The 14281-nt window shown below is 41.3% G+C and overlaps 1 protein-coding gene across 3 annotated transcripts in view; it reads left to right on the top strand.

Annotated features, from left to right (window-relative positions):
• RALBP1 (ralA binding protein 1) overlaps positions 1-14281 on the top strand; it is a 36618-nt gene continuing 22337 nt past the window's right edge. For all 3 annotated transcript variants that reach the window (XM_080933435.1, XM_080933434.1, XM_080933433.1), the window contains exon 1: positions 1-143. The gene's annotated coding sequence lies outside the window, so the exon portion shown is untranslated. The remainder of the gene's footprint in view (positions 144-14281) is intronic.

The raw sequence follows: 14281 nt of genomic DNA, 5'->3' as shown, positions 1-14281 counted from the left end.
ACAGGCGGAGGCTGGGCGGGGTGGGAATGGGGCTCCCGACGCCGGCCAGGAAGGCAGCACAGGAGGCTGCGGTTGTGGCAGCAGCGTGAGTGCGAGGAGGCGGCGGCTGCAGCGGAGCGGAGGTCGCTCGGCAGCAGGCACTGGTTAGTGGCGGCGAGCGGTCGCTCGCAGGGGTCGTAACGCTGCGGCGGTGGCCGTGGGAGCGGTCTGGCGCCCGGCCTTGCTCCCTGCCTGTCATGCAGCGTGCTGGGCTTGGGATCCCGGGCTCGGAATTGGAATTGGGGGTGGGGGCGTGGCTGTCCCGTCTTACGTTTTCCATGAAGGCTTCAACCCAGAGCTTGCTCCTTTGGGGTGGGTTCCGCCGCATGCAGGACAGGCCTCCCTGGGAGCAGTTGCGAGTCCAGCTGCTTTCTCGGAGCTTCCAGGCCGCGGGGCAGTCCCTGCGGGCCACACCTGGCCCGAGCTGTGGCGGGACACTGGCCTCAGGCAGCCTTCCGGTTTATGGGTTTACCCACCTGTTTCGGTGCTTGCCGGGTGGAGTCGGGAACCGCTCCTGCCTTTGCTTATGGCAGGCTTGGGCAGGGGGACGACCCTCATTTCAATGGTCCTTGTTTCAGGGCCAGATCTGCTCCATTTTCAAGCTTTTTCGTGTTAGAGTGTTCTTGGTCTAGGCCAGCTTTCTCTTTCCGTCTTTTAAATATGTCGTTGTAAAACAGGTTTGACAAAATATTACACCTCCCAGTCTTCTGAAGTAGTACTGGTTCAGTTTGGGGATTTATGCATGGATTCTTCCAGAAAGAGTAGCGTGTGTACCCTAATGTTGTTGGAGATCACAGCTGTTTCTGTTTGGAGGTCTGTGCCTGTGACAGAAGTGCTACACTGTGTGCACTGAGTTGCTGCACTGCCTGGCCTCCGGAATGTGTGTGCTACCACTGGTGCTTTGGGTAGTATTACTCATACTTGACAGTTATTGACAAAGAACTTAATGATAAATTACAGGCCTACTTTGGGTTTAGTGTTCAGGTGACAGCACTTTCTCAGTAGGAATTATCTCGTTGATTTCAAGGTCCTAAGTATCTTCCTCGAAATGAATAAGTCCTGTTAGTGATGTTGGCATCTACAGGGGTTTGGAGTCAGTAGAGTGCTTCTCCTTTTTCAGTGTGCCCCATAGATCCAAGAGAGATAGGTTAGTTTAATAGCAGATGCTGTTAAATAATTTTTAAAACAAAGTATCTAGAAGCCATCGGGTGGTGGCACACATCTTTATTCTCTGCACTCTGGGGGCAGAGGCAGAGGCAGGTAGATATCTGTGAGTTCCAAATCAGCCTTGTCTACAGAGAAGGTTCCAAGATAGAAATCCAGTCTCAACAACAAACCAACCACAGAGTATCTAGAAACAAGGTAAGATAACTGAATTTGCTGTCTTTTCAAAAGGTGGTTTCTCCTAAGTTTACAGGGACCATTTTTCTCATAATTTAGACAGAAGTGGTATTTTAAAAAGTGTATACTGGGGCTGTAGAAAGGGCTCACTGGTAAAGACATTTGCAGTGTGACTTTTGGAGAATTACAGGGTTTGGCCCTTAGTAACTGTTCCCAACTGCCTGTAAGTCCAGCTCCCAGGAAACTCAACACCTCTGGTCTTCACAGGCAATGGCTCACCTCCCCTCATAATTAAAAATAATAAACATCTTAAAAAGTGGATATTTAGTTTATTTTGTACAGTTACATTTGCATAGTCACAACTTGGCAAGAAAAGACTAGGTCCACACCACTATCCCAAAGTATATTCTGTTATTTTCTTTTATTTGTGGTGGATGGGGATGGCAGGGACTCACCGAAGTCATTTCTGGCCAGGAACCTCCCTATGGAGACTAGGCTGCTTGAACTCACAGAGATCTTCCTCTTTTTGGCTCCTAAGTGCTGGTATTAGATATATGTCCAGCTATTTTTTTTTCTTTTAAAAAGAAAATCCCTGATAGACTTTATGCTAATATATGTACGACAGAACATGGGGAAATACAGATTATTTAGAATACAAGAATTACTGTGTTTAGGTTCTATGCCAAGTAAAGAGAACTTGAAGATGGATAAGGCCTCATTTCAGATGGTCAAAGTTATCTCTTCTTAACCAATACAGAAGTGTACAAAATAATATTGTTTTATATACACATATATAGATATGTCCTAGAGATTGAACTCAGGGTCTTGGACATGTTAGGAGAGCACTCAGCCACTTCTACAACACTCATCTTACAAAATATATTATGTCTCTAAGATTCTACAGAAAATATGGAGGGTCTGTGAATATATACAAGACATAATACTCAGAGAAACTATGGACAAGGGCAATAGAAAGGGGCATAAATATAAATAGTGATAAAAATACAGGTTGGGAATGCTCAGTGGAAGATCCTAACATTGTATAAGCAGCTAGGTGGCTGTAGAAACGATGGGCAGTCAGTCATGTAGGAAATAGTGAGAGCAGAAGTGTGTAAAATGAGCCACAGAGACTACACAGTAGGATCTGCACAGGTAGCTGCATATGATGGTGGACAGGGAAACAGTTCCTATGCCATCAAAGCAATTCAGCTTTGTCCTGCAGGCAAATGGAAGTCCTTGAGACAAAACAGGGTTAGGGGTGGGGTGGGACAGGCTAACCTATGCAGTTTAACAGTGTTGAACCCTCTGTTGTAAATGTCATGTCCTTAAGGATCACGAAAAATTAATTAGAAAAGGTGAGTAAGGCAGACGGAGTTGCACAGAGACATGTAAGAAGCATTTCAGACAGTTGTGTCATTTCTGTAGTCATAGTGCTGGCTAGCTGAAGATGAGGCTATGCCATTGAGTCTTTAGAAACTACACAATGCCAAGGATTGTAGCCACCCCAGCCCCAGGTCATAAACAATTTGTGGAATTTAATTATAATGATTTCATTTTCGAAAGACCATTCTAGAATTGTGGAATGTAGACTTCAAAATAGAGGGTAGATGAAATTGAATATGGAAAGGATTTAGAAAGTATTCATTATTATCAATAAATGAGGTGAGAAATGGAGTCTAAAAAGAACACAATGTCAGGATACAGGTGGCAGAAATACTCAGAGAACACACTGAATAGAATTTAGCAAAAGTTGACCATGGAAAGCGAGGGAGACTTAGATTCTATCCTGGGTCCCTGAGAAAACAATGGTAAGATAGCCTGAGACAAAGACTTAAGGAAGTGGAATAAATTTGAGGAAGAATCACATGGTAGTTTCCAGCACGTTGAGTGGATGTTTTTGTGAAAGTCCAGGTAGTCAGTGCGCTCTATCATCTTTTCAGTTGTGAGTTTTAGTCTTTAGCAGCTGAGCTTTCTTTCTAGTCCTGCCATGTTATTCTGTAAGTGGTGGCTGAAGCCTCTGGTGTCAGGACTACCACACAGAAAGAGTTTGCCAATAGCAAACAGCTCCAGGAATAAGCCACAGAGATCAACACAGGAGGGTATGTTGGAAAGGGACCTTCAAAAAATGTTAATGCTGAGGCATCAATAAGAAAATCTTGTCTTAGAATCCAAAATAGGGTCTTTGGGATTTGTTTGTTTGTTTGTTTGTTTGTTTGTTTTTTGAGATAGGGTCCCATTCTGTAGACTGTGTTAGCCTTGAACTCGGAAGGAATGTCCCTTTCTCCCTCAGCCTGCCTCTGCTTCTCAGGTGCTGGGATTACAGATGTGTACACCACACTGCATCTGGCTTGGGTTTTGGTAAAAGATAAGGTGCATAAGGGTGAAAAGTCTGCTCTGCTTGTCACATAGACTGCTTGACAGTCCACTCTAGCTGTTGAGACCTCACCTGAAGGATAATAGTTTGTATCTCCCAGAGGCACTTTTAAATAATAATTGCTACCTTTTATTTTTAAAGATTTGTTATTTGTATTTTATGAGTATGTATTTTGCCACATGTGCCTTGTGCACTATGTGTGTGGTACCTGAAGAAGCCAGAAAGGTAATGAATCTTATGTAACTGGACTCACAGATAGTTGTGAGCAGCTATGTGGGTGCTGGGATATGAACCCAGGTCCTCTTGCAGCAGCTTCCAGCACTCTTAACTGCTGAGCCCCATAGGTAATTTAATGCCCACAGAAACAAAAGTGTGCACATCAGTGTGTACATATTCTACTCTCAGATGGTTCCAGTACAATAAGAACAGGAATAGAATTAGCATTTACTGAGCACTTAACCACATGGCAGCTGCTGGGACTGTAGCTTTATATTTGAGTGACCTTTTAAAAACTGAATATCTTGAAATCAATTTATTTAAATATAGAGATTTTGCATAAAGGTAATTGAAAGCAAAAGTGGTGGCCCTCAGAGTGGCTTTCAGAGCTGGTGCATTATGCATTAGTTAAGGTTAAGGTAATTCGAGAGCAGTCAGATTTGAGAGGCCACTCTGTTCTTTAGAACACAGTTTGAGAGAGCCGGGCCACTGCCATCAGGATTCATGGCCTGCCTGCAGAGAGCTGAGTACCCAGAGGAGCCTCAGGAGCAACCTCCCTCCTGAGCCCACAGGTGAGTTCCCACTTTCTCTCCACTGACTATATGGGGAAAGACTGCCTTGAATTCTTGGAGCACAAGTATTGATGTGCTGTTTGGGTCTGGACCCTTCTGGACTTCATCTGCGCACAAGACTAGAGCCGGCTCATCACCATTAGAACTCACACCTTCCCGCAGAGAGCTAAGGACCCAGGACAGATCTCACTCTGTAGCCCACAGACCCACAGACTCACAGGAGAGACAAGCTCCAGTCAGAGACAACAAGAACAACTAACATCACAGATAACAAGATGGCAAGAAGCAAGTATAAGAACTTAAACAACAGAATCCAAGACAACCTGGCAATATCAGAACCCAGTCCTACCACCACAGCAAGTGACAGATATCCCAACATACCAGAATAACAAGATTTGGACTTAAAATTATACCTGAAGCACATGAATAACTCCTTTAAAGAAATATAAGAGAACACAGGTAAACAAGTAGAAGCCCTTAGGAAAACACAAGCAAACGGGTGAAGGAATTGAACAAAACCATCCAGGATCTAAAAACAGAAATAGAAACAATAAAGAAAACACAAAGGGAAACAACTCTGGAGATAAAAAACCTAGGAAAGAGATCAGGAGTCTTAGATGTAAGCATCACAAGCAAAATACAAGAGATGTAAGAGAAAATCTCAGAGGCAGAAGATACCATAGAAAACATTGATACAACAGTCAGAGACAATGTAAAATGCAAAATGCCCCTAGCCACAAACATCCAGGAAATCCAGGACATGATGAGAAGACCAAACCTAAGGATAATAGGTGTAGGAGAGAGGGAAAACTCCCAATTAAAAGGCCCAGTAAATATCTTCAACAAAATTATAGAAGAAAACTTTTCTAACCTAAAGAAAAAAATGACCATGAACCATACAAGAAGCCTACAGAACTCTAAATGGATTGGGCCAGAAAAGAAATTCCTCCTGACACATAATAGTCAAACTTCAAATGGCAAACTTCAATACCAGAAGGGAACACTACATGCTAGAAAAAGCTATTCCTTAATATCTCTTACCATCAATAGAGTCAATTCCCCAATAAAACGACAGACTATCAGACTGGATACGTGAATAGGATCCAGCATGTTGCTGTATACAGGAAACTCAGCAACAAAGACAGATACTACCTCAGAGAAAAAGGCTGAGAAAAAATTTTCCAAGCAAATGGTCCCAAGAAACATGCTGGAGTAGCCATTCTAATATCAAATAAAATAAATTTTCAATCAAAAGTTATAAAAAAAAATAAGGAAGGACACTTTTACTCATCAAAGGAAAAATCTATCAAGAGGGAGAATTCAACACTCCACTCTCATCAATGGACAGATCATGGAAGCAGAAACTGATCAGAGACACAGTGAAACTAGCAAAGTTATGAACCAAATAGATTCAATAGACATAAAGAACATTTCATCCTAAAACAAAAAAATATACCTTCTTCTCAGCACCTTACAGTACCTTATCCAAAATTGACTATGTAGTTGGTCACAAAACAGGCCTCAACAGATACAAGAAGATAAAAATAATCCCATGCATCCTATCATAGCACCATTGACTAAGGCTGGTCTTCCATCACAAAAAAAAAAAAAAACCCAAAAAGCCCACATACTCATGAAAGCTGAACAATGCTCTGCTCAATGATAACTTGGCCAACGAAGAGATAACAGAAAAAAAGACATTTTAGAATTTAACAAAAATGAAGGAACAATATACCCAAACTTATGGGATACAATGTGTACTAGCTGATTTTGTGTCAACTTGACACAAGCTGAAGTTACCAGAGAAAGAACCTCAGTTGAGAAAATGCCTCCATGAGATCTAGCTGTAAGGCAGTTTCTCAACTAGTGATCAAGGGGTAAGGGCCCAGCCCACTGTGGGTGGTACCATTCTTGGGCTGGTAGACTTGGATTCTATAATAAAGCAAGCTGAGCAAGCCAGGGGAAGCAAGCCAGTAAGTAACATCCCTTCATGGCCTCTGTCGGCTCCTGCTTCCTGACCTTCTTGGGTTCCAGTCCTGACTTCCATTGGTGATGAACAGCGAGATGGAAGTGTAAGCTGAATAAACCCTTTGCTCCCCAACTTGCTTATTGGTTATGATGTTTTGTGCAGGAATAGAAACCCTGACTAAGACAAATTGGTACCAAGAGTGGGATATTCCTGTGCCACCCTGACCAGGTTTTGGGGAGGACGGTGGAAGGACTTTGGAACTTTGAGCTAGAAGAGCCGTTAAAATATTAAGAGCTCTGTGGGATGTTCTGTAGGAGCTTGGAAGATAATGTTAAGAACAATGCAGAAAAAGGAGGCCTGGCTTGTGAAATTTCAGAGAGAAGATTAAAGATTTATCAGGGATGTTGCCATTTTGATTGTGAAGATTCTGTGGTTTTGGTTAGCTGGAGGTGAAGAATCAGTTGTGAATAACAAGATACCAGAACTACTAAAGCAAAACCGTTGCATTACTGGGTCTATTGATGGAGCTAAGAAATTACTGGTGATTAAAAAGAGACCAGCATCACTGAAGTGAAATCTTCTGGGAAGTGTTTTCTGAGAGCATGGAGAGGCTGTGTTCCTGAGATAGCCATGGTTGTACCTCATGCTGTGGCTGGACTTGGTAATGTGTAGGTAGGAATCACCCAGGTGGTACTGGTTTTATAGGAATGAAGAGGTCATGGAGAGCAGCTGAGGCTCAGCACTGTGCAAGGCCATGGAAGGCCATTGGTAAAGGTGCAGCCTCAGTTGCAATTAGTGCTCCAGAATTGACAGTAGTGTTTTGGAGATGCCAGTACCATGAGGTGATCACCAAGAACAGGCAGCTGGAGCCTAGAAGACAAGGCATGTACTACAAAGGGGAGCACTGGAAAAGTGACCCAAGCCTTTGGAGGAGCTCAGAAGTTCATAAGTGGATTCCCAGACATTGGCTGGTTAGAGATTGATTTTGCTTTTGATTGTGAATTTGCCATGGTATTTTTCCCTTTTGAAAGAAGAAGTGGAGCCCACATTAAGAGACTTTGAATTACAAAATTACTTTGATTTTTAAAAGAGACTGGATATTTTAAAGGGACTGAAATTTTAATATGTAAAAATTGGTAAAGACTGTGGGATTCTTAAGGTTATTTAGAGCTTGGAGATGAACAAGAAAGTAAGGGTTGGGGATTAATAGTGATCTGTTTGTGTGTCAAGTTGACAAGGGGTCAATTGTACTGGCTGGTTTTGTGTCAACTTGACACAAGTTGGATTTATCAAAGAAAGGAGCCTCAGTTGAGAAAATGCCTTGATGAGATTCAGCTGTAACTGTGATCAAGGTAGTAGGGCTCAGCTCATTGTATGTGGTGCCCTTCTTGAACTGGTAAAGCAGTGCTAAGGGGAAAACTCATCACTCTGAGTTCCTCCAAAGAAGCTGGAGAGAGCATACACTAGCAGCTTCGCAGCATACCTGAAAGCTCTAGAACAGAAAGAAGCAGATACATCCAAGAGGAGTAGATGGCAAGAAATAATCAAACTCAGAGCAGAAATCAACCAAGTAGAAAAAGAGCTATACAAAGAATCAACAAAACCATGAGTTGGTTCTTTGAGAAAATGAACAAGACTGATAAACCTTTAGCCAGACTAACTAGAGGGCAAAGAGATTTTTTTTAATCCAAATTAAGAAAATCGGAAATAAAAGGGGAGACATAGCAACAGAAACTGAGGAAATTCAAGAAATCATCAGATCCTACTACAAAATCCTATACTTGACAAAACTAGAAAATCTAGAGAAAATGGACAAATTTCTAGGCAGATACGAGGTACCAAATTTAAATCAGAATCAGATAAACCATCTAAACACTCCATAACACCAAAGAAATACAGTCAAAAAAAGCCCAGGACCAGATGGGTTTAGTGTAGAATTCTATCAGACCTCTATAGAAGATGTAATACCAAAACTCTCCAAACTGTTTCACAAAAAGAAATAGAGGGACCACTACCCATCTAAGTCTTAAAGCCACAATTACTCTCATACCTAAACCACACAAAGACCCTACAAAGAAAGAGAACTTTAGACCAATTTCCCTCATGAACGTTGATGCAAAAACACTCATGAGAATTTTTACAAACCGAATCCAAGAATATATCAAAACGATCATTCACCATGATTAAGTAGGCTTCATCCCAAGGGTACAGGGATGGTTCAATATACAGAAATCCATCAAAGTAATCCACTATATACACAAACCCAAAGAAAGAAAAAAAAACCCACATTATCATGTCATTAGATACTGAGAAAGCATTTGAGAAAATTCAACACTCCCTCATGTTAAAAAGTCTTGGAAAGATCAGAAATCCAAGGGCCATACCTAAACATAGTAAAAGGAAACCAGTAGCCAACATCAAACTAAGTGGTGAGAAACTTGAAGCAATCCCACTATTGAATATAGCACTAGAAGTCCTGGCCAAAGCAATTAGACAACAAAAGGAAGTCAAAGGGATACAAATTGGAAAGGAAGAAGTCAAAATATCACTATTGGCCAGTGACATGATAGTATACTTATGTTACCCCAAAAATTCCACCAGAGAACTTTTACAGCTGATTAAACAGCTTCAGCAAAGTAGCTGGATAGAAAATTAACTCAAGTCGGTAGCCTTCCTCTATTTGAAGGATAAACAGAATGAGAAAGAAATTAGGGAATCGACACCTTTCACAATAGTCCCAAATGGTGTAAAATACCTTGGTGTGACCCTAACCAAGCTAGTGAAAGATCTGTATGAAAAGAACTTCGAATCTCTGAAGAAGGAAAATGAATATCTCAAAAGATGGAAAGGTCTCCCATGCTCATGGATTGGAAGGATCAACATAGTAAAAAGGCCATCTTGCAAAAAGCAATCTACAGATTCAGTGCAATCCCCATCAAAATTCCAACTCAGTTCTTCATAGAGTTACAAAGAGCAGTTTGCAGATTCATTTGGAATAACAACAACCACAACAACAAAACATATCACAAACTATTCTTAACAGTAAAAGAACTTCCAGGGGAAGCACTATCCCTGACCTCAAGCTGTATTACAGATCAGTTGTGATAAGAACCGCATGGTACTGGTAGGTAGATCAATGGAATAAAATTGAAGACCCAAAAATGAACCCACACACCTATGGTCACTTTATCTTTGACAAAGGAGCTAAAAACATTCAATGGGAAAAGGACAGCCTCTTCAACAAATGGTGCTGGTTCAACTGGCTGTCAGCATGCAGAAGAATGTAAATCAATCCATTCTTACTCCTTATCCAAAGCTTAAGTCCAAGTGGATCAAAGACCTCCACATTACACCAGACACACAGAAACTAATAAAAGAGAAAGTGGGGGAGAGCTTAGAACACATAGGCACAGGGGAAATTTTCCTGAACAGAACACCAATGGCATATGCTCTAAGACCAAGAATCAACAAACGGAACCTCATAAAATAGCAAGTCTCTAAGTTAAAGGACACTGTCAAAAGGACAAAGCAGCAACTAACAGGAAAGGATCTTTACCAATTTTACATCTGATATAGGGCTAATGTCCAATATATACAAAGAACTCAAGAAGTTAGACTCTAGAGAATCAAATAATTCTATTAAAAAATGGGGTACACAGCTAAACAGTTCTTTACTGAGAAATACCAAATGGCCGAGAAGCACCTAATGTTGAACTAGGATGTTCAACATCCCTAGTTATTAGGGAAATGAAAATCAAAACAACCCTGAGATTCCGCCTCACACCAGTTAGAATGGCTAAGATAAAGAGCCCAGGTGACAACATTTGCTGGCAAGGATGTGGAGACAGGTGGATTGCTCAAGTCTACTGACTAGCCAGCCTCAGATGAGCTCCTGGTTCAGTGAATTCTCTCAAAAAACAAGGTGGACAGTGAGAAAGGATGGCAGCAGTGGTAAATAGATGTTCACAGATAAACATGTGTATCTGCATGAACACATAGTGTACCCTTAACACATATACATGTACTCTCAACACAGACATACATGTACCCTACACAAACATACACACACACACACACACATACATACTGTACATGCACAGACACATGTACCTTCTACCTTTCCTTCTCTTTCTCCCTTTACCCTTTTTAGGCAAAGAGGGTCCCTTTCTCTTCTGTACCTAGTTAGTGATAGCACTCAGGCCTTGTTTAAAGGTAGAGCCCAGTGTTGGTTTTGAGGCACATGCACACACTGTGGTCTTGGCAACAGCTTGCTATACAGCATTTGTTCCCTTCCTGCCTTTCACCTTGTAGGCAGTGGCTGCAGTTGTCAAGGTGCTCTTTGTTTCAGCATCTAATATTCCAACCCTCAGCATTTGATTTAGACTACTGGACATTTGTTTCTCTATATTTTAGCTTCTTGAGGTTTGTTTTACACTGACAGTTTTCTAAGATGATTTGTTATATTTTCTGTCTTCTGCTCATTAGTCCTTTAACAGTTGCAGTTAATAAAGGGGAAAGTTACTAGAACCTGTTACAATGTAATTATAGAATGTCACATTTTTAAGTTGATTCTACCTCTGGGGCTTGTTTCAGGCATGCTATTTTACTTTACCACAGGATGCTAGGAAGCTGTGTGGGAAACAAATTATATAGCTCAGTGAGGGGACACTATGAAAAGTTTGTTAGGATAAGCACCTGGGGGTAGGAAAAAGCTAAGTAAAAGATGAAGGCTGATGATTCATAAGGAAAAGCCAAATGGGTGAAATCTATTAAATATACCTTAATGATGCTAGTAGATTTGAGAGGATTAATTATATAAAAGCTCAATTAGGTAATAATTGGTCTGTGGGGATGTTAATACAGAATCATTTCCCTTATAAACCTGCTGTTGTATGCCTTAAACATATTATCACAGGAGGATCTTACTGCTAATTATGTGAAACCTGAGCCTCATCTGCCCTGGCTGAAGGATTATTTCTGATCCACTTTAGAGGTTAAAATAGTAGTGTTGATATTTCTAAAGGGTGTTTAGCTGTTTTAAAAGATGTATGACTTTTTCTGTGACACATGGATTTGTTGTGTTTTTTAGTTGATCCAAGAAATCAGGATAAACAGAAAGTTATGTGTGCTTGCGTGCATGGGCCTGGGGGGTAGAGTGGGGGCGTGCTGCATCGGACATCAGACTGGCCTTGGTCCGGCTGAATAAGCTGTAGACAGACTTGTCCACAGCCCCAGATCCTTCAGTAATAGAAGTCATCCATCCCTAATGGCCAGGGTGGTACACTGCAGTGAACTCCACACACAGGCAAGTTTGGGTCGGAGGACCCTTGCTTTCCTGCAGTAGTTGGAAGAAGGGAGGCAGGTCCTGTGCTGTCAGCCTTCAGAGGATGGTGGGCTCTGGGGCTATGAGCACCTCCCTTTGAGGAGGAGCAGAATGTGGCCAGTATGTACAAGCTGCAGTTTCTTGGGACACGTCAGCCTGATGTTTTCAGGCCTTCATCTCATCTCATTCACCTTTACTTTGCTGTTTTTGTTTGTAACCCTTTTTCACAGCACCTCTTAGCTGTGAACACAGCTTAGCTATCAGTTAACAGCAACATGTCAATGGCACAGCCTGGGCCATCTTGGGGACCCTCACATAGAGCCAGTGCTCTTTTGTCTCAGTCATGAACCCTTCAGGGTGTAGTTTTCTTAGAGTTACTTCTTTTGGACTTTCTTTTTTCAATATCTCAACAATATACTTAAGTTAATCTTTCTCTTTTTTTCCTTTCTTTTTTAATTTTTTTTTCTTTTTTTGAGACAAGGTCTTGCTATGCATGTAACCAAAGCTGCCTTGACTCACCCCTGCCCCTCCCAGTGCTGGGAATTACAGGTTTGTGCTACCATGATCAGCTCTAAAAGTGCTATTTCTTGAGATACCAGTTTTGAAAGTATCTGGTAACTATTGCATTAAATGAAGATTTGTGTCCCTTGTCCTGTACCATGACAGTCTTGGTGTTTTGTTCAGTCAGCTTTCGTTGTTTGTAAAACATGGCAGCTGCTTTATAGTACAGGAAGCAGGAGCTGCAGTTTGGTTCCTTTTCCTTTCTCTTTTTCTTGAGGTGACCTCCATCTGCTTCATTTGCTCTGTTACCCACAGTTTCCCTCACAGCCCCAGCGGCTCTTTAACATGTCACCACAGTCCCTAGTACTCATGTGTCTCTGAGGACTACAAGGTGATCTCAAGCTCACTTTTCCTGATGCCTCCCTGGGGACTGTTTAGGGTCACTATCTTCCTCCTCAGTCTGCTGTCAGGGTTTTATGGGCTTTTTGAGAAGCTCTAATTCTCTGTGCTCTGAAATTTTATGTTGCTGTTAAAGACACTCAGTGGCCTTACTATCTCAGCTCTTTTGTTATGGGACAGTCCTCTTTCTTTATTTAAAAAACAAGAATGAATTATTCATGAAGTGTGTATAAAACAGACTTTCCTGAGGTGGGAGTGATGATACTTATGCAAGTTTGATTGGCATGAATTGAACACTAGCTTTGTGCTCCAGGCTAGTATGGGCCACAAAACAAGATGCTGTTTTAGAAAACCTACAATAAAAACTGCACACCAAGTGCTCCAGTAATACTCTGAAACATTAGGTTTATATTCATTAATGTTCAGAAAACAATATTTTGGACCATAGATTAGGTTAGAGACTTCTAATTTGTAGATTGTTTTGTATAATTTATTTTTATTTTATATGCATTGGTGTCTAGCCTACGTGTAAAACTGTGTAAAGGTATCAGACCCTCTGGAACTGGAGTTACAAACTGTTGTGAGCTGCCATGTGACACTGGGATTATTCATTATTTTTAAGAACCATGAAAATGAAAGGGGAAAAAAGAGTGAGCAGGAGAGATGGCTCAGTGGTTAAGAAACTGTGCTCTTACAGAGTACCTAAATTGGTTCTTGGCACTAGCCTTAGGAGTCTCATGGCTCGATCACTCTCTCTCTCTCTCTCTCTCTCTCTCTCTCTCTCTCTCTCTCTCTCTCTCTCTCTCGTTCGCCTCTCTCTCTCTCTCTCTCTCTCTCTCTCTCTCTCTCTCTCTCTATATATATATATATATATATATACCTCTTTCTTCCTCTCTCTACCCCCCCCTAACATGCACACACAAATACAGAGAAATGTTTAAAGAGATAAAGCTACTTCTGGTGTATTTAAGGCTGATATTTATTAATAATGGACATTTATAAAATACTGAATCAGTTGACTTTGTAATTGACTGAGCAGCCCTGGCTATTCTGGAACTCACTCTATAAACCAGGATGGCCTCAAACTCAGATATCTGTCTGCCTTCCAAGTGCTGGGACTAAAGGTGTGTGCTATAATGCCAGGCTGTTGATTTTCTAGAAAAAGCTTTTCAAGGTTTGATCGTGAACCAATATGTTTGCTTTTGAAAGCTAATTACAGGAGATTTAAAGTTAGTAATCTTAGTTTTTTTGTTCTGTGCCCTCACTGTCTTTTTGTATGGATGGGCAGTTCTTGTCTTTTGTGCAGATTAACTGTGCCTGAGCAGAGAAACTACTTCAAAGGTTCTTGTTCTTAAACATTTGTCTGACAATTATGAGTTCAGTTCTCTGGAGAGAACCCATTCTGTCAGCCACGTGATTTTATTTCAGAGTCCCTGGAAACTCTTACTTTTGTCAGTTCAGTATGGAAACTTAATAATAAGAGTAAGCCAGGATCATATGTAAATGTAGGAATGACTTTAGCATGCAGGTGCACAGGGTGTTGGATG

The sequence above is a fragment of the Micromys minutus genome (assembly GCF_963924665.1).
Source record: "Micromys minutus genome assembly, chromosome: 19".
NCBI classification, from domain to species: Eukaryota; Metazoa; Chordata; class Mammalia; order Rodentia; family Muridae; genus Micromys; species Micromys minutus.
The sequence above is the reverse complement of the archived record's forward strand: the minus strand, read 5'-3'. Positions and strand labels throughout refer to the sequence as shown.